The sequence below is a fragment of the Aphis gossypii genome, chromosome 2 (assembly GCF_020184175.1).
Source record: "Aphis gossypii isolate Hap1 chromosome 2, ASM2018417v2, whole genome shotgun sequence".
NCBI lineage: Eukaryota > Metazoa > Arthropoda > Insecta > Hemiptera > Aphididae > Aphis > Aphis gossypii.
This window is the reverse complement of record NC_065531.1, coordinates 40,405,444-40,432,516: the sequence shown is the minus strand read 5'-3', so window position 1 is coordinate 40,432,516 and position 27,073 is coordinate 40,405,444. Positions and strand designations below refer to the sequence as shown.

General features: G+C 29.5%; 1 protein-coding gene across 2 annotated transcripts in view; it reads left to right on the top strand.

Moving 5' to 3' along the window:
- Window positions 1-6,342: 6,342 nt before the first annotated feature.
- Window positions 6,343-27,073, top strand: part of LOC114124278 (cadherin-99C) — a 55,074-nt gene continuing 34,343 nt past the window's right edge. The window contains exon 1 of one of the 2 annotated variants that reach the window (XM_027987485.2): window positions 6,343-6,665. The gene's annotated coding sequence lies outside the window, so the exon portion shown is untranslated. The remainder of the gene's footprint in view (window positions 6,666-27,073) is intronic. The other variant, XM_027987474.2, reaches the window with a different exon arrangement.

The window sequence follows — 27,073 nt, the reverse complement described above, 5'->3', positions numbered from 1 at the left end:
CATGTTAACTGTTAAGTATAGTATAAAGAACAGGTTATTTAAGTTTCGGAACGTTTTTGCATTCCGTAATTACCGTAGTAAATTTACGAGCAACAGGAAAACACTAGTGTACCTATACTCTGTAGTATATACCTTTACGATTATACGAATGTGTGTTTCAATACATGTTACGTACAACACGTATATACGGTATATTATGCTTATATTATGTATGGTTGTTAAAACAATCGAATGATAAAAAACAAACCAAGTATCGGAAACTCGGAAAAACATAATGAAAAAATTAAAGAAACAAGAATAGAAAATCTTTAAAACGTATGCCCGTAATCGCTGTAACCAACTGCGACCGACATGCAACGAAGTATTATACGGGTGCAGGACACGGCAGATTGTTCCTCTGACTATATATACTATATAGTATATTATATATTTATATAGGCACCTGCATAATATGTATGGTATGAAAAATGCGCACGCTATATAAGATAAGTATAGAGATGCTTTTATAGTTTTATGCAGATCTTAGAGTTATTATAACAAGTGGTAATAATTATTATTTATATACATAGGAGTCCTATTAGAGGGAATTAAGTACTCCCCTACTCTACGAATTCACCACTGATGGCTGATACTCTGATGTGTTAGTTGAATAATAAATATTACAATATTAAGCGTGTAATTGAAGATCGGTGTAAAATTAAGTGTTATCCGCATAAACAATAAGTAAAGGTAGGTACCTATATAAATGATTTTACGCCAAGCGCGTATAATAATAACACTACTTTCGAGAATATGAATTATATTTTAAAAATCTGTTTAATTATAATATCACGGGAGAAAGACACTAACATAGTATTAATAATTAGTATTTTTAATTTTCACGTTTAACACGAATTTTTCTACGATATAAAGTCGGCCAATCTTAGAATAACACAATCGTCGCGTCTGGTCTTTTTCCCCATGTCCGCAGAGTGGTTCAATTCTCTAAAATCTAATTATTTTCGCTTCGTCGTCTGCGGACTACTAGTACATATAAATATCAAATATTATTAGTTGTGTGTAGTAGTTATATATTCATAAGCATTTTTATGGTGGTTATTATGTTACTTAGAATTTTGATTTTATTGTATCGACTGACATAATATAATAAAATATAATGTTAAATTATATCCAAGTTAAGCCTATGACAATCGCTATGTTATGTTGAATAGAATTTGAACATAAAACGAAGGTGATATTGCTTAAAAAGTCTCACTGTATCTATAAAAAAAGTATTATAATAATAGAATTTTAAACCTTTTGATATAGGTAGGTACATCTAATAAAATACATACCTGCAACAGTAACATCTGTCGACTGTCGTGTCATAAAAACCATAAAAATATACAATAAAATCAATTGTATACTTTAACTTAATGCAGTACGTTATATAGCATATATTTTGGCATGTATCAATTTTATATCTGTGAAATTAATGTATTATTATTGATATTAAACACAAATAATATGCTGTTCATATCAAAAGTGCCGACAATATTCAATATTCCCCTAAATTCTTCACTGAAAACAACGTCCTCGAATATACTAATAAAAAATATCTCGTTTATATTTCATTTGTGTTTATCGTATATTCATCTAAACGCGCTGGTAAATAATTTGACAAACGTAGTCCTATTAATATATAATCATACCTAGTCATGACTTAATTTTGTCAAACAATAAATTTTTAAATACAACGTATATCACAAAAAAAAAATGTAAAACTATTTTTATTCCTCTATCCTGCTGTTTTTTAATAATATACTTATATATTATACAAGTATTCTAATCCAGAAATCATGTTATATTTACATAATCTGATTTCAAGAACCATTTGTAGTTATAGAAGAAAAACACGATAACAGTCAACATATTTTATATGAGATTATTATATATAATATATAGTTAAAATAAAATATTCATTGTTGTACTGTTTCTTTAAAGTAAATTTAATCATTTATAATTACTCAACGGAAGTTGATGATATAGACCATGTTAACCTTTAAATTAATAATTGGATATACATATTTTAAAAGGTCTTTTTCTAAAACTCAAACCGTTTCGCTTTCTAAAATTGCTTATTAAACAGTTAACATATTACTTAATCTCTAGATATTTAAAAACAACATCCTTATTTAACATATAAATAAAACCGAGAAATGTTTGCTAATTAACTTCATTCTGGTTATGACCTAAATGGCTGTCAAAAATAATCCATAGACCATAGTAAATTATCATCATTTATATATATTAATTACCATACGAATAGTAAACAAGAGTGGACATCAGGTTAAATATTTTTGGGGTGGAATTATCTAAAGTAAAGAAATTCCGATAGGATCAAATTGTACATAGGTTAAAAAAAAAAGGTAAAGGTTGAATTTTATATGAGTAGAAACATGTAACAGTCAAACTGTACTTGGATAAAAAACAGGCAATGTCCGAATTTTACTCAGGTTCATAAAATAGACTTCGATAACATTTTTATACATTTGAAAGACGAGTAAAAATTTTTAAAACACTTTTTTCCCAGTTATATGCTTAAAAGTTAAAAGTGACAATAATTGTAATAATTTACGTGGTTTACAATTATTTTTATACCTATGATACGTCGATATATATTTATAATTATTATGTTTATATATGCATTATATTATACATAGGTTAATATGTTAAAAATGTGTCAATTTTTTTTTGAATTGTTTTTAACTTTTCAATTATTTTTTAATTGTAATTCTGTAAAACTGAATTCTTAAAATGACTGACCTGGTAATTTATGTTTGAGCATATATAACTAATAAGTTAATACATTTTTCAAGTTTATTTTTTTCCGGATTCACGTGCCTATATAATGTTATTAGATACGCCGTAATGTTCGTAAACGAAATTTGTAACACTTTTAACTTTAAAGTTTAAATTAAGTTTATCTTTTGAATGAGTGCAGTTCATCTATTACCTACTTTTTATTTGAGTACAATTCGATCATTAAATTTAGTTAAAAAGTACAACCCAGCATTACCAAAACGATTCGCACCCCGATTATAGTAATTCTAAATAGTTAAAAAAAATAGTTCACGTGGCATAATTATAAAAATCCGGCCCCAATGGCTCTTCTCCATTTCAAAATAAATGTAAAAGAAAAATGTAAGTTTATACATCATTAATGAGATATTTTATAAATAATAGTTTAAATTTTCTTTCCGAGCTTTTAAATTCGCAAAGTAATCAATAATCTGCGTAATATACATATGAGTTCTGCTTCTCTATCATTAGGTATTTTTTTTTTTAATTTCAACACAAATATTCGTTGTTAATGATAAAAAAAACAGTATTTAAAAATAAGTATATACAACCATTGATCGTTTATATTTACAAGTTACAATAGAATAAGTAACTGCAGTAACTATACTGCAGTATGTTGTATACATTATTTTAAATATAAATACGTAAGTAAAATATTAAAAGCTGCATTTGATATAAAATATTTATTAAAATAATTAGCAGTATAGATATTCGTAAAATGTAAGCTCGAAAATAAATTTCCATTTTAGTGATATAGGTAATTCTACATTGCACGATATAACTGATAAATTAGTGGGCTCATTTACATAACTACTGCAGTACTAGCGCATCACACACAAATTACACACAGTCATTATATTAAATACTATAATAGTAGACTACGAAATCTGATTTGGTGAAAAGCACAATATATCTATTCGAATTACATGTTTATTCGTTTTCATGTACGAACTACATAGGTATAGATAAAATAATTTTCTCACCGTACAGTGTTAACCATTTTAAATTTATGTACTCGTAAATCAGTAAATATCAATGGTTTTTGATCGAATTCTTCGAGACATATGCCTTATAAAAGTATAAAAATATATTATAATAACTACCTATATGGTTATAACTTATAAGGATTATAAATAGTGTCATAAAACCTATTACAATTTACAACTCATAGGTGCAGCCATATATAATTTTATATTAGGTAAGTTATATCTATATGTATAAAAAATATGTGATTCGTGTCGTGCGATCAAAATACGTGTATAAACAATATATATAACATGTACGGATTGATGCATACAATATAAGCGATCTTCTTCCTTTCGGTCACTGTACCGTTGTATCGTGTGACGCCTGACACCGTGTCCGGTCCGGACCGTCCGGCCGGATGTGATGCCGCGGCGGGTGTTATTATTATTATTAGGTATATTATATTATGTAACGGCGACGTGTCCCATAGTCAGAGGTAGATACGCGTGAAGATGACGATATTATGGCGCAAGATATTGTTTTTCTGACCTGATGCGTCTCGGAGATTTATACGTGATATAAGAGCACAATAATAAAAACAAACGAAGAAAAAATGCTAAGCATGTATAATACTGGTGATATACATTATACAATATATATATATATAAGCTGTAAATGGTAGGCAAATGCACCTTACCTAAAATAATGTCTATACCTACTATACCTATATAGAGTATATAGCTAAGCTTCCTCTAAAAAAGGTATGCGGCGGCAGCCCCACGTGTGTACGAAAACACTGCAAACAATGTAGAAACATCAAATATGTATAAGCCCATACAGGATTACAGCTGGTGTTTCACAATAAAGTATAATACAATACCTACCGTCTACAGGTACCTATAGGTAAATTATAAATATAAATATATATATATATAATACGTTATATACTGACTTCTATATACTATAGCCCATAGGGTGTCTGACTCATGTAACCTAACCGTCCGCCTATAATATGAAATATATAGGTATAATATAGGAAATCAATTTCGTCTGCTCATCCAACAACGGTTGTATGATTATAGATAGGTTGAAAATTTGGCGGGTAAAAAGATAAAGTTTGACCTAAACTAGAATTTTGCTACTGAATTTTTATATTTTTATTCACATGACATTGGACTTAAAAATTGTTTTCAAATTGTTTTAATCAATTAACTACATTGAGTATCTATTACTTATAAGAACTCTCAATTCATAAATTATCACAATATAATTTTATACCAAGATCGATCGTATTATTATAAGTTATAACATACAAATACGTTTACCTTCGTTTACTATTTGAAGTAATTTCCAACCAACTTTCAAATAATCTCATCTCTGTGTATACACAAACACAATTTTGAATTTCCTTCGATAAATTTGAACAAACCGCAGACAATGTATTATGACGTAATGTATGTACAGTAGAATCTCGGTAATCCGACAGATATCAGATCACGCTACTGCGGGATTAACAAAAACGACGGATTAATGGAAGGTTCACATAAAAAAACATTTTTACTTATTGAATTTTAGATTTTTACACATACTAAAAAATGAATAACATTAATGTATTTTATTATAACATATTAACATATAAATAATACATACATACTAATCTTTTGATGAGACAAATTAAGAAAATAAATCAATTTGTTTTTGTTTTTAAGTTTACGATAGAAATTTTATGGTTATTTGCCAGATAAATATAGGTTAATACCTATAACCGGATTACTGGACGTACCGGATTACCGAGAATATATCTAATGTATATTTAATATTTGAATGTAAACATAAACATACAATTCTAAAAATGTTATTTATATCAACAGTATGTACTCGTATACAATATTACAAAATATAGTCTAAGAGGTCGTTGACTGCAGTTAAAATTAAATATTTGATAAACTTATGTTATTTTTAATAGGTACTGACCTATCAACTAATGATTCTTTTGCTACATACTTCTATACTAGGTACTACTATAATTCGATAACTACTTTAAATCCCTTTTTTCCAGTGAAAAAAAAATCGATTGGTAAATATTACGTAGTATCGAATCAATAGTAATAAGATTATATGTAGATAATCTATAAAACTATGACAATATGGATATGAAAAAAACTTGTCGACGATGCAAAAATTTATCGGACGGCGAGGTGTATCAACATCGATTAACGATTGGATCATATAACACCTAGTATGCCTAAATGGCTAAATATAAAATATACAAAATTCGTTTTACAATATTATTATTATATTTATGTGTGTTATAATATTGGTAATATGTGTTCAGGGATGTAATCAACGGATCTAACGCGGACACCATGTATGTCTGCCGTCGTCGTCTCACCGTGACGGGTACCCATGTTGTTTTATCCGTCGTATAAATGCATAATAGTAATTGTGGTAGTAGTAGTAGTAGTAGTAGTAGTAGTTGTGTGGTGGTGGTGGATATTGGTGGTGAACTGGTGCCGTACGCCGCCGCCGCCGCCGCCGCCACGTTAGTCTGCCGGTAACATTCGTTCGGCCTGCACGTCTTTTACTCGTATGTTGTCGTCGTCGTCGTCGTCGTCGTTTCGTGCGTTTAGTGACCGTTCGGAATTCGAATAATTTATATAAAATCATACCGTTTTTCATCTCTCGCTCCTTTCCTATCGTCTACTTCGGTTGAACCCGAATGCGTGTACTGCCGCGAGTGTGTGTCGTGACAAAAAATTGTATCGTTGCCTGTGACGTCATGGATAATACTCGATAACTGCAACTCCCGGAGGACTAGTACAGGTGCATTACGCAACGGTGGCGGTCTTGACGAGAAGGTAAGAAAAAATTTTAAAAATAACTGACCGAAACGTTATTCTTTTTGCTATTCTTTGTGTGTCGGTCAACCCGGTGACATGTAATTATTGGTGGAAAACGTACCTATTTGTAGCTGTGGTGAGACTCGCAGAGAAGCTGGGCAGAATTTGGGGTGGGGGGGGGGGGGGTACGCGTACCCGCGGTTATGCGTGTACGATGTATGAGCCGAGTAGCTTTGGCCGGAAGAAGCCGGTCGGTCACGTGCGAGTGACTAAAAAAGGGGAGACCGCCGCGTGCACGGCTGCAGATATAATATACGTACCTATAATAATATTATTCGCATTGGGTAGATACTAGATATTCTATAAATATATGATGTAGGTATAGGTATATTGACTTCCATTGGTAGTTTAAACACGTCCATATAGACTGCAAAGCACATATTTTGTTTTGCTTGTATAATATTATTATATTTGAATCGTTTTTCGCAATTGTATTCTTTACGGCGATACCTATTCATTATTGTACACACTATACACAACATGATGTAAGACATAAGTATTTTGATTCGACATTCATGGATATTGATGTTTCCTGTACTTACACTATATTTTTAATGTTGACGATTGAAGACAAAAAACAAATAATTTTATATATATACAGTGTTTATTATATATTTACATTTGATGTGCTCATAGTAATATATAAAAATATATATATACAAAATACCTCCTGCACGTCATACTGTATCTATAATTTATTACGTACATCAAAATATTTGTATAGTGACGAATATACTTGTTTAGTGCTAGGTATGAGTGATGATTCAACGATGAAAATGTACTCATTATATTTGATCTCGAGAAACTTTAACGCTCGAGACCATATATAATCATAAACATTTGACACCGACTATAAGGGTTGGTTTATAAATAAAAAATCACAAAAATCATCTATACTAATTGTAGGTACCTATACTATACTAATACCTTATTATTATTATTATTATTAATACTCATAACTATAGCTTTAAAATTAAATTATTCAAAAAATAATGCTGAAAAAACTTGGATATACCTAATGTTGTAAGATACCTTTAAATTTGATAACTTCTATAAATTCATTCTTATAGTCTTATATACTCTTAATATAGTTATATTAAAATCAACAAAACTATAATAATTGAATGTGAAATGCTGAACATAAATTTCCCTTGTCATGCGCTTATAAGACAGATGCACAATAAAATAACTATTGTATAGTCCTCATAAATTTTTTTTTTCAATTATTATCAGCCAACAAATTGTTACGACGTATTCACGACTGTTGATAATATCAAATTATCTACAATTTAAAAGCTATGGTCATAGAATATCAAGATTAAAATAATTCACAGTTATATTATACTTATATTATAACTGTTCAACTGTCATCCGTCTGACATAAAATTGTATAGGCATTGAATATATTAAAATATTATATAGTTTGAATTTAAAAATATATATTAGGGAGGGTTAGGTTTAGTGATTATACAGTAGTATTCATTTCTATATATTTGTGATGTAAACCTAATGTAAACCTAATATAATTATTATTTGTAAAATTTTAATCAATGACAAATGATTTAAACAAAAAAATTTTTTCAATTTCAAAAATTCAATACTGTTACCTATCGTTTTATAATTTTCTTTAATACGTCGTTTAACGTATATTTTAAAATTAATTAGGTAGTAATTTTAAAAATAACGGGAAGTACACTGATTAATAGTTTACAAACAAAACCTTATAAGTATGTGGATACTAATTTAAAACATGACGCAGTTATACTTAAACTAAAAGGTAGCATTTTAATGTTTAAATGATTTACTTTTTATTTAGTGGTGCAAAAAAGAATACAATTTTCCGCTCTAGTTATGGATAATATATATTATTTACTATTTAACAACAAACGAAAAGAAGACATTATACCTATTCATAAGCCCATATCGATTCTCATTTCGAATGGAAACTATTAAAGAGGTACTCTTCAGTCATCTATAATATACTATGTAAACTATACAGTGCGTGTACACATTACAAACTACTCATTACACACTCACATACCTGAAAACCACCATGGCACCATATATTTGTATGTATAGACGATAGGTCTATAGAAATAGATAACTAAAGACAAACGTCTTTTATGCACTGAGCTAAATAAAAGCCCATAGGCTGAGGTACTATGCCTTGTCTGTTATTAGTGTTATTATTATTCCAATAAACAAGTAAATGGTACCCGAGGGTGCCGACCGCAACTTATAAGTATGTCAATATATATGACCGAGGCGTTATACATGATTTCCTGGTTTGTTTTTAAACATTTAATTTATCAGAATACTTCATTTACTGAGTATCATGTCATTTTCATTTGAATATAAATAAACTTGACAAAAGTTTCGTTGAACACTGAACTAAAAATTATGTTTATTGTTAATCTGCGATTACATACCTACCTACTAACTCATATCAATTGATTACCATTAATTATTTAAATGTAAATACAATTTAAAATGTTATATTTTTTACTATGATACATTGACATTAATATTCCAGTATTTCTTTATCTTTAAAAAATAAATTTAATATAACAGGAAATCTTCATTATACTATTAATAAAATACATTTTCAAATAAAATAATAATTACAGATACGTTGAAATATAATATAGAACCAATAAAACCTTATAGCGTTGCTGAAAATAAAAATCATTTTAATGACGCATCATTAATCATCATTCATCATTATAAATTCACAATCGTGAAATCTGAACAACTTGTATATAAGTAGAATATGGAAGATGAATTGGAATCCTAGTTATGCACGATATTCGAAATAATAACAGGCCGCATGAATGCATGATTATTATTATATGTACATCTTCAAGCCATGGATAATTGGTGTTACTTGATACGCCGTCTGATGTCTGTGGCTCGACTGAAATATATTTTTGTTTATCCTGTGTGGTATACCAACAGGCGTCATTTAGAAAATGGTATCTACCATAGTGCGACAGTATCCTACGGTTTCTTGGCGCCTCATATGTACAAAAAAAAATTTTTTATTTTATTCAGTCCCAAAAATATTATAAACTGTGGCGCCAGCGTCCAGCGCTGACAAGCATATCCGAAATATAATTCCGAAAAATATATTGTGTTTGTTCCATTTATCCCCATCGTTTTCCATAAAGCACCATATGCATGTCAATGTTTAATGTATTTATAGGTAGGTAATCATCATACAAAGATCTCTAGATCATAATACAGTTTTTAGTTTTGTAACTCACACAAAAGAGTGTGATTAACGAAAGTGATTATATTTTAAGTCCTTGAAATGAGTTATATATAATATTTTTTGAAAATGCGTATAAGAATAAGAGGGTGTGGGTTGTTTATATATTTATTATGAAATAATGAAATACAAGAAACTGTTTATACTATTAAATTATATCATTATATTATAAAATATTAGAAAGTTGACTCTTGAACAATTGTCAGTCGTTATGGGTAAAAATAAACTGCCTAATATTTTTGAATCATAAATTACTACATCATTCTTATAAAACCTCCTAAAAAAGGTTTTAATTTATATTTGAATTTCATAGGTAGAACGATTAAACACCCTTGAATACACATACACTTATAAGAATTACGTGCAATGAATGTCAGAGCTTTAAGACTATAGGGATTATATACAATTTAATAAGTGCTATAAATTTATCTTGAGTAGCAGACAAGTCAAATGTGATAGAAACAAATCTAGAACATTGAGACTTCAAATAAATAGTTATATTTTATAGTTTGTTTCACCAAGGTTACTGGTTAGACGGTTAGTCTATTGTTTATACTCATTTCATATTTGAATGAATAGTTTTAAAAATTAATTTATAATATTATTTATCATTGGAATGATTAGTTAAAATTACATTTGTATTACTTATACATGTAGGTTATAGGTACCATATATGTTTAATAAATACAAGTATACAACCATTGGTACAAAAATATAAATGTATTTATATTGTATTTCGTTAAATAATGAACATTTTAAGGAAACCAAAAGGTCGATTTACCACTTTAATACACAAAAAGACAATTTACTATACTCCATAATTATAATAGGTACTATACTTTATTCTATAATGATACATTAGATACTAGTATAATATTACAACATAGGATTTGAATGATGACCACCCAAGATTTAAAAAAAACCTTACTTAATCTTAACCTCACTAGGTATGTACCAAAAGATTTTTTAGTTTTTACCGTTTTAGGAAATTCTGTCTAGACATTCTTCATCGTCATAATGTCTACGACCCATATGTGTTCTCCCATCTTACGAACGTACATCATAGTAAATTTACTTTCAATAGAAATAATTGCATGCTGTTAGTTTTAATATTAAAGTGAATTAACTTTTTTACGATTTTAAAATAGTTAAGCTTGTTTTGTATGATGAAATGTTACAATATGAAAAAAACAGATATTATGTTATTAAAGCTTACAATATACAATTGGTACCTACTGGTAAACATACATTTCTATGTGTTGTACTTACTACTTTGTATAGCACTATAGCGGAGTAACACAGCAGATGCTTGACATCCTCTTAATATTCATTATTTATTGTTGGTATTATATGATAACTGTAACTCACATTATTTTAGATACATTGTACTTTGGGCATATTCTAGCGTCGTTAGTTGTTAGAATAATTATCAATTGAAAGTGTATTATTTATTTTTAAATATAAATATTTTTTATCTCAATCTCGAAACCCTATATGGGCTATGAACAAATCTCAATAATATCATTGCAGGTTTTTCCTCAAGACATAATCAAGCAAAAACAAAATACAAACATAATTTTTGCTTATAAATTCTCGCAATTATATGAATTGTAGATATAAATGGTATAATTTAAATAAACAGCAAAATAAAAATCTTAATCTCGTATCTTAGTAGTATAATACCTAATAAATTAATGAATTGTTAAATTATAATACATAAGTTTGTATGATCTCAAGTAGATTTTAATTTAGAACATATTTTGTTAGCATAATGATACAATATTAAATGTCATATTATTTAACATTTTTATAATATAACTATAAAAAATAAATAAATAAATAAATAAATAAATAACAATAATAAAAAAAAATTATGTACTTAATAAATGTAGCCACATAGGATACCTGAACGCCCAGGACAATTATTGAATATTGACACAAATGACTAATGAATTTTATCAATGTCCTTCCACAGTGTTAACGGTCTAAGTGATATACAATTGATATTTGATTTTACACATGTCATTTCACAGTTAATGATTCAATGTACAATAATCACAATAAAATTAGAAAAATACAATTCTAAGTATCTGGTATGTGCTTTAAATTTTGTGTGAAGTCCAATAAATGAATATAATATATTTCAAAATATAATTCTAAATTATTTTTTTTTAATAATCACTTGAATGAATTATATTCGTGACCTCTACATATTATTATCGTGTACAAAGACTTAAAGAACGAATTGCATTCTCGATTCTCACGTTATATTTTTTTGTTCTCGAACCAGTTACACTTTCCCATCTTCTTTATACGCTGTGTTTTGATAGGTTCAAATGTTTTCGATCTATTTTAATTTAATTGTCCAGTTTAGTTATGTCAACGTTTGCTATAAAAAGTTAAATATATCAGTTTATATTGTCAATATGTATATGCGTAAATAATGTATTAGCAAATTATTTAACTGTTAAGTTTTTATACACAAAGCTTATAATAATTACATTTTATTACATACATTTTTCTGATCATATCTTATGATTTTGTATTTTCAATTATATACATATTTGTAATGTGTATAAACTATAAAAATAAATAAATGAATAATATACCTACATTTGGAAAACAATGCAAATTGCGTGAAATAGACATCTTTAATAATAAAAATGTATAGGCAAATACTCGAAATATCGAGAATTTTTATTTTTTTAAAGTATTCTATTTTGAATCTATAGACTATACTATGTACTATACTATACTATATCTATATAATATACTTTTATAAAGATCACGTACATATAGGTATATTATGCATATTATTTAAAACAAATTTCAATAACAGTCATTTGCATGCGTAATGCGTATTATAGTAAAACTGATAAAAAATTATGCCAATTTGAAACCAGTTTAAATTATTTATAATTAAGGATTTATATAAGTTCTATTATAACCGGTTTTGTAGAAATAATAAATAAAATAGAATTTTAAAAATATCTATAAAAATTATATTTTATTACAATGCAGTTTTAAAATATTAATAAATTTAGCTAAATATACAATATACATCTATATGAAAATATCAACTCATAATGTGTAAAAAAACGAAATCATTCTATTTTTAAAAATAGGAGGTAATTATAAGGGATTATAAATTATTTAAGATTATCCATAATTTATAAAATTTTCTGTTTGAAGTTATATTTCAGTAACGTAGAACTTCAATAACTCACATTATATTTTATTTAAAAGAAAAAATGTATTTATGAAACATTTATAAAACTACAATATTATGGCTAGGAAATACATATATATATATTTAATATTTATATGTATCTTAACTATCATGTTCATGTAAATGTGTTACAGAAAACTGCTAATAATTCTCACTTATTAAATTTTAATGTTTCATTAATCAGTTATTGAAAGATAAATTTATTTAATTTCACAATATAGTATTCATAATAATTTAATAGTTAAAAATATAATTAGCATTACTTGTATGTAATATGTATACCTACTGTTTTACACTGTAGTATCTGTTATAATATCTTATATGATGGCTACATAATGTATATGTATGATATATTATAATATATTATATACGCACCATTAAAAATTGTTTAAAAATGTGTAATCGAAATTCTATCTGTCCTACAACAACAATTTAATTATTTATAATAATTATAATTTATACGAGTATTTACAATGTAATATATGATACATATAAATGTTAAGCAAAAACAATTAAAAAAAACCTTGTATGTTCATGATTTGTTTCGTCATGTAATCGATGTACGGCTCGCGATGGGTATTGTATTAAATGCAGTAAGGTATTCTATATTTTTGATAATAAGTTTCCTCTACTTAAATCCGCATTTATGTCATAATGTATTTCACGTTAATTGGCTTGAAATGTATGGATCTTTAAACTGGCACAGCTTATGACTATTTTAGTCTTGCAGATAAATTAAAAATAATAAATAGCTCCTCATACTCATCTGCACCATAATTCCACTCATATATTATACAGAGCCTCGTGTCGTACTGTCGTGTAAACATCATGTTTATTTGAGTAAAATAGAAATAAAAACATTATCATTATAATAAAGGTCAAGTCATGATTTGGTTGTTGTCGCACGTAAATGTTTTATAAACCATGTTTGCGTGAGTTTCTATAGCGTTGCGAATGCAATTGCGATGTATAAATGTATATAATATAGCTCTTTTGTTTTGTTTTGTAATAATATAATTATACTATGTATATAAATATCACGTAGGATATATGAATGTAATGTTATCGGATATTTTATAACGAACCCATACAGTAAGATTTAAATACAGCCAATAATTAAATAAGTAAACCTCATAAAACAAATAAACTACTGTTAATAATTACCCAATTGTAAATTGTATAATATATAGGTACCCAGGTATCACAATGAAATTCACCTGCTATTACATGGATACCTATAAATCGCATGCAGCAAATGACTACAATTACAGTATGAACTGGAATATGACTGTAAAATTTAATAAAAGCCAACGGTAGCTGAGTAGTGTCGAATGCTTTTATCTACCATATATTTAGATAAATTCAACGAGTAATACTACTTTCCCTGCAGTGTAAATTATGGTACCCCATTTTCTTCCCATCGCTTTTGTACACTAAACGAACTCACCGAGTACTCCATTACTACCACCCATTCTGCGTATATTACTGAGTTTCCGGTTCTTGCGGATAAATCATGAATAATAATTTACATTTAGAAATCCTAAATAATAATTTAACTTTAATCACGCCTTTGGTAAAAGTAAAACAACGTATAAGTACTGCGCTCGAAAGTGGTTCTAAGTTTTTTTTGTTTATTTTCGGGGTGCGTGTTATTATTAGTTATTTTATATGCATGTATATTACTATTAAATTGTGTGCTGTCGTACTGGTATAATTAATTTATACCAATATGTCATATACAAACGTAACTCTGGTGTATAAACCCGTCGTGCAGTAGATATTGTAAATGGTTCTTGCCGAATGCTGTTGAGTGTTGGTCGAACAAAACACTGCAACCGGGCTTATAAGTGTTGCACTATGTATTTATAAATATATATAAAGTTATATAGATTGATTGTCCGGGTCCTTAAACTGTACGGAAATGCAATTCGCGACGACAGCAAAGTATCGCGAGACGTGCAGCTCCATAAGCGATTTTAACTTTTAAGGATATAAGTTAAACCACATTTAATATTTGAATTAGCCCGCTTCATCAACTTAAAGTATAAAACATTTTATTTTAAATTATAGTAATTATATTTTAGACTACAAGTCAAAATGAAGTCGTCTAGCTTATAGTTTTAGCCTCAAAAAGATAATAACTATCATGATATTCATAATAATATATTTTTATTTTTATAATCATTTTATTATTTATCAACTTCGTCAACCGTCAACCCCTCCAAACAATGAACTTGTCGAACTCTGAATATGCGTCTGACCGTTATCTATGAATAGGCCAGGTTAACAGGATGATCGCAATTACGGTGTCGCGGCCGCGGAAGTGTCGACTTATTTATTTCAACGCGGTTTTACGAATGTAGTCGATTTAAATAACTCTCGCGGCATCGGTGGCGGTGTCGCGCGTCGCATGACCGATCGACCGTTTCTAACTCATTTAATCGGATTAAGAGTTTCGCGCGGAGGGACAAAAAAAAATAGATGAATAAATATCAAAACACAAATGTCACCCCACACTAATTCATAATAATATATTGTGACTTATACGGGTACACGGATGTAGTATTTATAGTGGGTAAAATTACTGAAACACAGCTAACATTTAAACAATTTATTTTTTATGAAGTACAAAACACCAGTAAATTTTCTTGTGTAATTATATTTTACATACATTTTTGTACCCCTAAGACTAAAAAAAATGTAAATCCTGAAGTCCAACGTACAACACCTTACACCTATAACTAATATAAGCCTTGGCCGACGAAATGGCGGCATTTACTTGAGGACTCCACACCACTCCCCTTACGAGAATGGATATAAGATACTCGCAAATTGCAACGCGTCAAAGCATTTACTTATATATATATATATTGCAACTCGTCGTGCAGGCGTGTCGTATGTACATGCCAATCATACTATGTAAATCTTCAAAACTGTGACGCTTTTTTCGTTTCGAGCAGAACAGATAGGTTGCAATTAAGAAAAACGTTTATACGGTGACGACTAGGAAACGAATTGTTCTAAAATAAAAAAAAAGTGTTTTAAATTATATAATATGTATTAGTATATACGCTCATGGTAAAGTCAACAAGAGCGCTTATCATACTGTCGTATGATATATTATAAGCTTGGTGACCCTCGTCAGTAATCGGAATGGCCTCCGTGTGCGTTCTGGATAACATTTAAGCGTTTAATTCCACTAATGCGTAAAATCTAAAGATAAGGAATTTTTTCCCTTGAGAAGGAAACAATGTTTGAAATCTAAATAAAACAATATCTCGTTATATATTATATTTATGTGTGTATATAGGAATTTAGAATGCTTGGATGTCGGGGTCTGGACCGTGACACAACCAGACTTGGTTATTGATTTTTCGAGGGTCTCTAAACGTATACCTATTATAAGGCAATATTCACCATCTACATAATATTGACTTGAATTTGTTACTTTTTCTTATAAGCCTTAGAGATGCGAAATCTACTGACAAATCTAGAAGTTTATCAAATTAACTAAAAATAAATGGTTTAGGTAACTGAAAACAGTTTAAGATATCGTAGAGTGGGGAGGGGATTTTATTCCACGTAACGTAATAAAATATTATATCATAATCTTACGGAGTTTTTACGTGGAATACCGAGACCTAACGAAAAGAATCCATTAATATCTTACGTGTGCTATAACCGTCAACCGTCGTTTGTTCGTTACGCGGTTACCGTCATACTATATTGTTGAACATAATATAAATAATGGAAGTCGAGAAAATATGATATCGTACATTCCTACCGGTCATTAGGGTCTATACCGGGTAAATATCGCGGCCGTCCGTCGTTTCCGTAATGATCTAATGAATGATTCAGAAGGAACAGCAGGATAAATTAGTATTATCACCATTATAGCGGCTGCGGACACATAGTATTGTGGCGGTCGGCCGTCGTGTTTCATCGGAATCATCTAAAACGAAGCTCTGCGGTATACATTATGTATATCAATAATGATTATTATTGTTTGTTTCTATTCGGCGGCGGCTACGTATATGGCAGAGCGGTAGCGGCGCGCTGCAGCCCTCACAATAGATGATTTTCACTCGGACGAGCGCGCGGAAAGTTATGATTTAAATATTCAATTCAATCGAAACGGACGGGGCACCTCCCATTTTAGCTCAATTATAATAATAATATTATTATACGTACGTACGGGCGGCGACACCGTGCGGCATAAATCTCTCTCACTCTCTCTCTCCTGCATGTATACTCTCTCACTCTGCGCGCCAGACACACGCTGCGTGTTCGTTCTTACGTGTTATTATCGTTGTTAATTCTGCATATAATAACTATGATAATTGATAGTAATCGTAATGCATGAACGGTAAAGGTATAATTAATGGACTTTACATTTGCATTTGGATAAACCGTTATAGCGCAGTGTCCTTTTACGATCGCCGCATGTATACTGCGTTGAACATACGCGCGTTTATAAAATAACATCGCGCGTATATCTAATACGGCAATAGTCTGCAGATATTGAATTACGAGTGCAATTGGACCCGTTGTGTATCGGTAGAGTTGGCATTTTATATAGATCGACGTTTTATATTTGTAGTACTGTCTACTACGTCCCACATTACACGTGTCCATTCTAGAAATTCGCCAGATGTGTCAATTTGCATACGACGGGGTATCATAATATGATATTAAGAATACTATAGAGACCATATTATATTGTGTATAGAACATTAAAGACGCTGCTAAAACGTGTGTTAGCACTGTGAATCTTAATGGTCAATAATAGTAAAAGTTAGGTCAAATCCATGATGAAGTGAAATATGAAAATGAAAACGCGCTGTATAGCTACCGCGGATGAGAAGACTCGGAGAATGAGTATAGATATAGCTTCAGTACCGGATAGCCAGATAAGATATATAAACTGCATACTAGCTCACCGAGTCTTGGAACATTTACCAGCCAAAAACCCCTATGGGTCAGAACAAACAATTTGATTTTAATATTTAATTTTCCAAAAAAAAAGATCGGTAACTCAGTGATTATATTCCAGGCGATCGCTTGTTGTACTTATACATTTTCGTCGACGCTCGATCCTAAATATATATTTTGTAAACGATTTGCGTGCCTTGCACTATTGCATATCCTAACGAGTCGCAGTTTTTTTTTCAACAAAACACACCATTTACTAAACATTAAACGTCATGCCGCTTGTCGTATATATAATAATCATTATGCGTATTGATCGCACCGACTTGTCAAAACTCGTATTCGCCGTATACACACATTAAACATTTAGGTATAAGTACATAGTGGCCTACAGTGAGTTACACTGAAGGTATTACAATATGTAGGTATATATTATCGTACACTATTTACACATTATCGCGTACGGGCCTACGTGCGGTATACAACGTAAGTCGTGTTTATATATTTTCTACATAGTATGGTATCTAATGTATATATACCTAACGAAGACATAAAATGCATTTTGTCAACAACCGATTTATATACGGCACAGAATTATAAGTATTACGGTAGAGTCAACTCTTAAAACCCGAACGTCGACCGGTTCTGCCGTCGTCTATAGATACTACACACAGCTTCCGACACACCTTTGGGTGACGGCCGTAAAAAACAGCTTACGCGTATATGTATATGTTGCTGATGCGTGTATTATATTGTGTACCTATATATATACCTATGATGATATGATATGCCGTGTATATTACGTAAAAATTCGATTGACACGAAAACCAACTCGGCAGTGACTGCATGCAGCGCGTATATGTATATATAAAAGCATAATAATATACGTATAGTATATCTTGTTGTAGTCTACTGATTCAATCTTGCGCTCATGTGTGATCCGAATAATCAATTAAGAGAAAGTGCGCCTCCCGGGTGCAAATATAATATATATTTTTTATTTCCCATTTTTTTTTTCATCAGAGATATTTACGTTCAATCATTTTGTCAGCCATTATACCACGCAAAAAACGACAATTTCGAATTTTAAACATCGACGTTTAGCCACTATAAGGTATACCATCTTGTTAATGTGTTGAACAAATCTGTACGACAAATAGATATCGGTCAAATGAGAATTTGTTTTCGATTATTATTACTATAGTTGTTATAATGTATTAAATGACATATGAATAAACAACAATAATATCGACCTCGCTACATCTTCGTAAGGATGACTTTGAAATTCTATTGCTATTACCTCTTAAAGTCAATATGCCACTCTACGCTGCTTGTACATCAAGAGTGCATGTCATTACAAGCTACAAATAGTGAACTAGTTGTAAAATAAAATTTTTCGAAGCTATTTAATGGTATAATGTAATAAACGAGTAGGTATGTGTGCAACCAAAATGACATTACGTGAGTCGTGAATCAATGACACAATATACAAGGAATATTTACAAGTTAACAACGTACCTAACATCTAACAACTAATAAACATTTACAGCGTGTGCACTCTGACACGTATCCTCGGAGATGGTTTCATAAAGTATTACGAATGATAAATAATCAAGTACCCACATAACATATTATTAACATTTAACACTTAAATGAAATTAAACTTGATTTCAAAGTAGAAAACGCTTTGCATAAAAGCAAACTAGAAAAAAACTAATTAATTTTTTATTCGCTTTTAAATGATTTAGATTTATTGGTTAGGGTTTTAAGAATTTAGAATTTAAAAAAATAACACTATAAGTGCCTGTAATGGCATAACAATTAATTGCATGTAACTAAAATTATAAAAATGCGATACAAGGAGATACCAAATAATTAGACACAATGTCACAATATGTGTGTACTATAAATTTTGTTCTTTTAATTTTTTAAAAAAAAATTAATGTTTATTACATTTATTGCAATATTTATCAATTACATATATCAGTTATTTCTGTTACACCCTATATAGGTAATAACTTAAAGAGTAATTTAGATAATAGTTTTTGGAACATCAGCGATTAGACTTAAACTATTAGAAGTCGGAACATTAACAAATCGGTAAAATCCATGACAATTAAATGTATTTTAGATTACCATTTAAATAGTCACGAAACAAATTTATGGTATGGCAACAAGAAAATTAATGTCGTACTATTTATGTTTGATTAATTTAATTTCAATTGATAATATTACAAAGTGCAAGTACAAAATAGTTAAATAGTATTTGTATATTGTATCAAATTCAGAATGGTAAAATTAATTGTTCATTATAAAGATAAATTATAATTTATTAAATATTTTATATTTTAGAAAGTTAGTGGAATAATAATAATCCGCTTCAAAGTAAATATAGATAGTTTATTATAGACTTTTTTTTATATTACTCTCATTATATATGTATTATATATTTATATCAATTAAACGAATTTTAAACTGGTTTTGATAAAAGTACTATGACGTCGTTGTGAATACATTTTTTGTATAATTTTTATCGGTTTAAATAATATATTGTGCGTATCCAATTAGCGATTTAAAAAACAGAAATAGTAATTTTGCATCGAATAAGACAAGTATTAGTATTATATAGGTTCCTATTGTGTCTTTAAAAATGTCGGTCAAGTGGGTTAGGTTAGGTGAAGCGGTTAGTATAACAATATAGGTATTAGGTATAGGTACGGTAGTTGGCACATGAGTAATACCCACCAAGCTGTGTTACAGAACTTGTGCACTCAACCCTGTTCCGCGCGGAGTCAAATAAATTTCAATTATCGATTAATGTGTGTTATTGTCAGCTTAATTTGTAATTTGAATTGTGTAAAGCGAGTAAAATTACAATTGCTCGAAGCGACGTTATGAAATCGTATAACGATTGTACATTGTCTAGTGATAACGGCTATAATGATACACATTTTGTCCCAACTCGGGGAACCTTGGCCCCGGGACGAACACATATTATCGAGGACAACGTTGCAAAACCGTTTTTCCTATTTGTATACGGCATAATAAACCGGCGACGGCACCGTAGGGATAAACTGTAAAATGTTGTAAAACGGATACCTCTTAAGATCTCTTGAATACCCATAGAATATAGGTATTGGATTACACGCGAGTGTGACCTTGGCTTAGAGACTTGATCTAAAAACGTATACGTAGGTACGTATTATTTTATATTATGTTCGGACAGTGGACGTATAGTTATTGTTATCATCGCGCGAAAAGATAATGTATGGTTTCTTGTTATTTTCTAAACACCGATCTGAAACCGAATACGCTGTGTATTTATTTTTTTCGTATTTGATCTCGAGTTTAAAATTGTTGCCATTACATCGGACAATAGTATTTTTGATTATATTATCTAAAATCATAACTTTTTTTTACACTGTAAAAACCTACAATAAGTTACAGTATTATGTCTCAATTTTATTTTGAGTGTTGCAAGACGTTTGTCGCCTCTTTTACCTTAGAATCACGAGCACGCCACATATAGAGCTGTGATACTTCTTTTTAAATACCTACTTTACTGACGTCTGAAAAATATTATGGTAGTCGATTATGTGTGCGATGGGATATTAGTATATCACATCGAATATGATTTCTATGGAAATATAAATAATAATGTTTATAAAAACGTTCAAATCGTTCGATAGACAACACAGTTTTTTTTTATTCGTTGTTATTTTCAACGAGTTGAAGTAGGTAATTCGGCGGTCGAAACAAACGAAAAAAATATGACAAACGGCACGAAGTGATGTACTGATATGATACAAAAATTCGAAGACATAGCTCGTTTCATGGCAACTGTGTCGAGAAACCAAACAATACAATATTATTTTACGTTTTAGTTTATTATTGACGGACCACTGTCAATAATAATAATAATAATAGTAATTGTTGTTATTATTATTATTATTATTATTATTATTATTTTCATAGTTTTCATTATTATTACGCCCATGTTTAAGTGTGGTCATCGGAGTTCATTGGGTTCTTGGAATGGTAATTTCGTATACGTACGGTTGAAAATATACTATTCATTAATGTACACTGCACGTATTCGACAGTCGGACTTGTTGCGCGCAGATGCGATGAGTTTGTTTTGTTTCTTTTTTACGTTCCTACTTATAATTATTATTGTCCGTGTGCACTCGATGTCGCGTCATCGGTAACTACGGTGTCATCGTAATAACGATAATATATTAATTATTATTCGTACACAACTCTTCCGCGTAACAATATTTAATAAATAATGACTTACGGTGTATGTCCATACGTGCGCAGTTGTATACCTAACAGGTGCCTTATTTCGACGACTATAATATCATTGTTGTCTTGTCGTCTTGTGCTTCAATTGTTATTAAATATTACGAAATCGACGGAAACTTCCTCGCAACGCACATTGTAAGATACTCTTGTCATTTGTACGAGAACAGAACAAGTTCAATGTCATAATTGCAGGAGGAATCAATATACAGTCTACGGTCCCCTCCTCTCCAATTGTTTTTCAATTTTCAATATAGGCGTGACTATCGCCAAATGAAGCACACTATATATCACTTGTTTAATATAATATTATATACTCTAAGATTATAACACTTTGGTAAAGTAAAGTTTAAATTATTTTGTTCAATCGTGATAATATTTTATTTTTACTTGACTAAACTTAAATACCTATTTTATTATAGTTACCATCGCGAAAATCAATTATTGTAGGAACGTAATTAGGTCATACATTATTTAGTTGGGCGTGAAATTAGCAATTAACCTTTTGTCATATTTTCTTTGCTAGGAGGCCATTATAATATTTTTTTCGTTACTGATTACAATTTAAGATGTAAATTATAATACATTTAACGCTCGTGTCTCATTGCTTCATCGAGCAAAAAAGGTACATTTCCCTATAAACCCTCTATATACGTTTGGAACCAGCATTCATATGGGAAGTTATATTAGCTCTCCCTCCAATTAGTTTTTAGTTCAACGTATATTCATTTAAGTTTAGTTTCGTAACACTTCTATGACACTGTGAATAATTGTGATGCAGGATGTTTATTGTATCACACACATTTGCCGAGATCTTGGTTGGGCGAGAGTGCACGGATTTGACGAGTTTCTCGTGTGATCGGAAGACGGATGGACCGGGCGAGGTGCGAATGTGGGTCACCCCCTTGCCCGCACCCGTCCAGCTGCAAGAGAGTGTATAATATGTTATATCGTACAGACGCGTTATTAATTGGCCGTGCGCGCTAAGTCATTTGTCCGTCGTTAGCAACACAGTATTCGCGCGGTTTCTCCAGCGCACATAAACAGTGGTGTCGTCAGCAGAGAAAGAGGGAGAGTTTATTTTTATTATTGTAATATACTATCAAATATTAACGTTGATTTTTACCGGTTTTCGTGATTGGAAAATCCGTCGAACGAACACTTTAATTGCCGACCACCGGTTCCATTACACTCGCACCGGCTGCTCTTGACGACGATAATATTATTTCTCTTTCGAGAAACCAATCGATATAAATTGTTAAATTCTGTACGCACTAAAAACACCACACGTTAATATATCAAGTCCATAGTTATACAGACATACACTTATTATATTATGTTGGTAATTTTTAAACGCGTTACGAATTCTGCAGGGTTGTTGTTGTGCTCTAAACACCAACATTTGTCATCCGTATAATTAATTATCAAAAACCAAATCACTGATTAATACAGATACAATACGGTTTAAATCGCTTAAATAATTTATAATATTAAATGTTTTGGTTTTGGGACGTTAACCTCGATTTTATAGGTGATTTATCAATGGGTACAAGACATTTTTTAATCCGAGTAAATAATTACATTGACGTTTTATTAAGACATTTAGTGTTCGTGAATTAAACAAAATATATATATTGTAATATAGTACGCCAAGTACCTACCATTTTATATTAGTACACACATTATCTATATAACCATAATACATAATACAATATAACACGCATTGACATATATTAACAGCTGTTTAACACATACCTACGGTTTTTATTTTCCCGAAATTAAAAATTGTAGCACCGATCACTATAGTATTATAAGCTTTGCAGAGAAAACATTCAAACGAACGTTTAAATCGTGACCCAGTGCATTGGTGGCGGTTGCTGTATAAAAGCCCAAGGTCGAAGAGAAATCGGTATCTCGACTTTAATTTTTCTACAACGTTCAGGAATCTTTCTGTAAATGGACATTAATCGTGCTTAATCTTATTGAATATTTCCCGTTAACATACATGCATATTATATGTACTTTTAAGTTTTAACCCCGCTCGATAACGACGACGCTTGGTTGCGAAACGACTTTTTTTGTGTCGATTCCAACTAAACCTACACATATATAATACTATATGGTAGAAACGTCGTGGAAATTGATTGAAAAAAACCGTTAAACACTATTTATACAAACACGGCAAGTTATTAAGTATAAACATTTTATATGTGCATAATAAATAATATCGAATCGTTAAAATATGTAGTTTGTTTTGTAAGTTATCTATGACAAGATATTTTTTAAGAACTTCAAATATTTCGAACTACGAAAAATTACTTTTATTGTAACTATCTACATCCAATTAATAACAATTAAGTTTATATAAAATAATTTTCCTCTACAACCTACATTTTTTAAGTATTAGTTGTTACTAAATACATATACAATATTACTGATTATATCCTTACGCACGAGTTATGACTAGGTAAACATAATTAATAGTTATCAACTTTTTATAGGAATCAACTAATAAAAAAAAGTTTATTGTCAAACAATTATTTGAAAATTTTCTTTTCATTTTAAAACCCAATGTACATTGTTTAACTCAATATTAAATATGAACTAAGTAGGTAGTTAGCTTGAATATTTGGTCACATTTTAAATATACAAGAATATATTTTAACATTATAAATATTTACTTAAAAATAAAATAAATCTGTGTATAAAATGGAATGTATATAGATTTTATAATGGAACTTCCTTATATTTAAAACAATATAATATAATAATTATACATATAATTTATATTTTATAAAACAATATATTATAATAATAGTTCTATACTTCAAAAACTATATAGATTCTAAAAATTTGAAGTAAAATATTTTAACACTGTAAACTATGTATAGTTAGTTAGTAAAATATATATTATAGAGGAATAAATATTTTAATGGTTTATTTCTATTAGTAATGCACATATTAATTGTGTATTACTAATTGTCCACATTTCTTTGTGCTCGAAAGAAAATTTCATTAGTATTAAATTACCTGTCGATTATATTCACCGTCTAAATGCCTAATATGCCAAAAGCTAATAATAGTATGTTTAATATGTTTTTTTTTGAATTGAACGTCTGTTTCAATAAAATGTTTTTATAAGTGCCCTGTAGCCACAATGAAATTAAGAAATATATGTAGATGGATATCTTTCAGCAAACTAAAGTATATAGTACCAAGGTTTCATTTTAATATTTCCTTAAAATAAATATAATATTGTATACATCATCATCATTAACAAAATAAAAAATGTATACATTTTGTTTGCAGAACAAAGATAATAAAACTATGATGACTTATTTTGTTAATTTTTAAAATTAGTTATTGTCTTGACTCTTGAGTATAATAATAAAATACAAATATAAAAACTATAATGATTAATTTCATAGTCATGTTTTTACAGTAGTAAGCTATCTTATTTATGATTAAATTATATTATGTTAAAAATGAATATTTATTTTAGTATTCAAAGATAGATAAATAGGGTTTAACAGTTAATAAAATATGAATACCTTAACTGTAAACAGTGATAGTCATAAGTTGTAATAAATCATGATCTATAATCGCTTAGGGTCTAGCCAACCAATGATTGCAATTTAAAAAAAAAAAACAATAATTATACTACCTATTTTTATTACTATAATATATAAATGTTATTTTAATGAACTGAAATAAATTTTATAATTTAATTACTAGCTGTATTACTCGACTTTGTCCGAGAAAATATATACTGATTGTACTTTTTTTCTATCTTTGGGATTTAGGGAGAGGAATGAATTTCCAAAAGTCTTTTCTTATAGTGCTCTCTTACATTAAATAGTGAAAATTAGGACAAATTTCAAGTCTCTTGGCTCAGCTGTCTGGTTTTTGAAATTTTTCAAAACATAAGTAGGTACGTCGTGAATCATGATTATACTCGTTACAACATGCATTATTATTATATTATATTTTCATGTTTTGAGTAAGTTACGTGAATATTGTCAAAACAAATTTTTATCAGGTTTAAAAACAATATAGCGGAGAATGATGTATTAAATGTCACTGAATAATATAGTTATACGAATATAATATTCTACGTTTACGATATAACATACTTATTGCGTTTCTGTGAAAACTGATAAAATGAAAGTATTATGTACAAAACTACAAAGCGTACCAGTGCTATGTATCCATGCTCCAATATACATAAACTTTGTACATAATTTTACAAAAAAAAATATATATATTAAATATGTATGTATAATGTATATACTGTATACATATTATTATAATGTTGTATTGGTAAATATTATAATAAGTATACAACGTATACGATATAAGTACAGTACACAGTAGATTTATTTAACTAAATTTTCTCATAATATGAATAACTTATAATACTATGCATGTGTGTTGTGCAATATATTATACGAACTGAAAACAAACAGAACCTACACCGCCCCTCATCAGCTCCGTCAACTTCTCACAAGAGCGATCGTGTATGACTTTTATGGTTCAACATACCCTAGGACCTACTGGACACTGACTGTATAACGCGTACGCGGAAAGACGTGCTTCATTGCGTCCAGACATCGTATATGAAATAAAGAAGTTTCATTA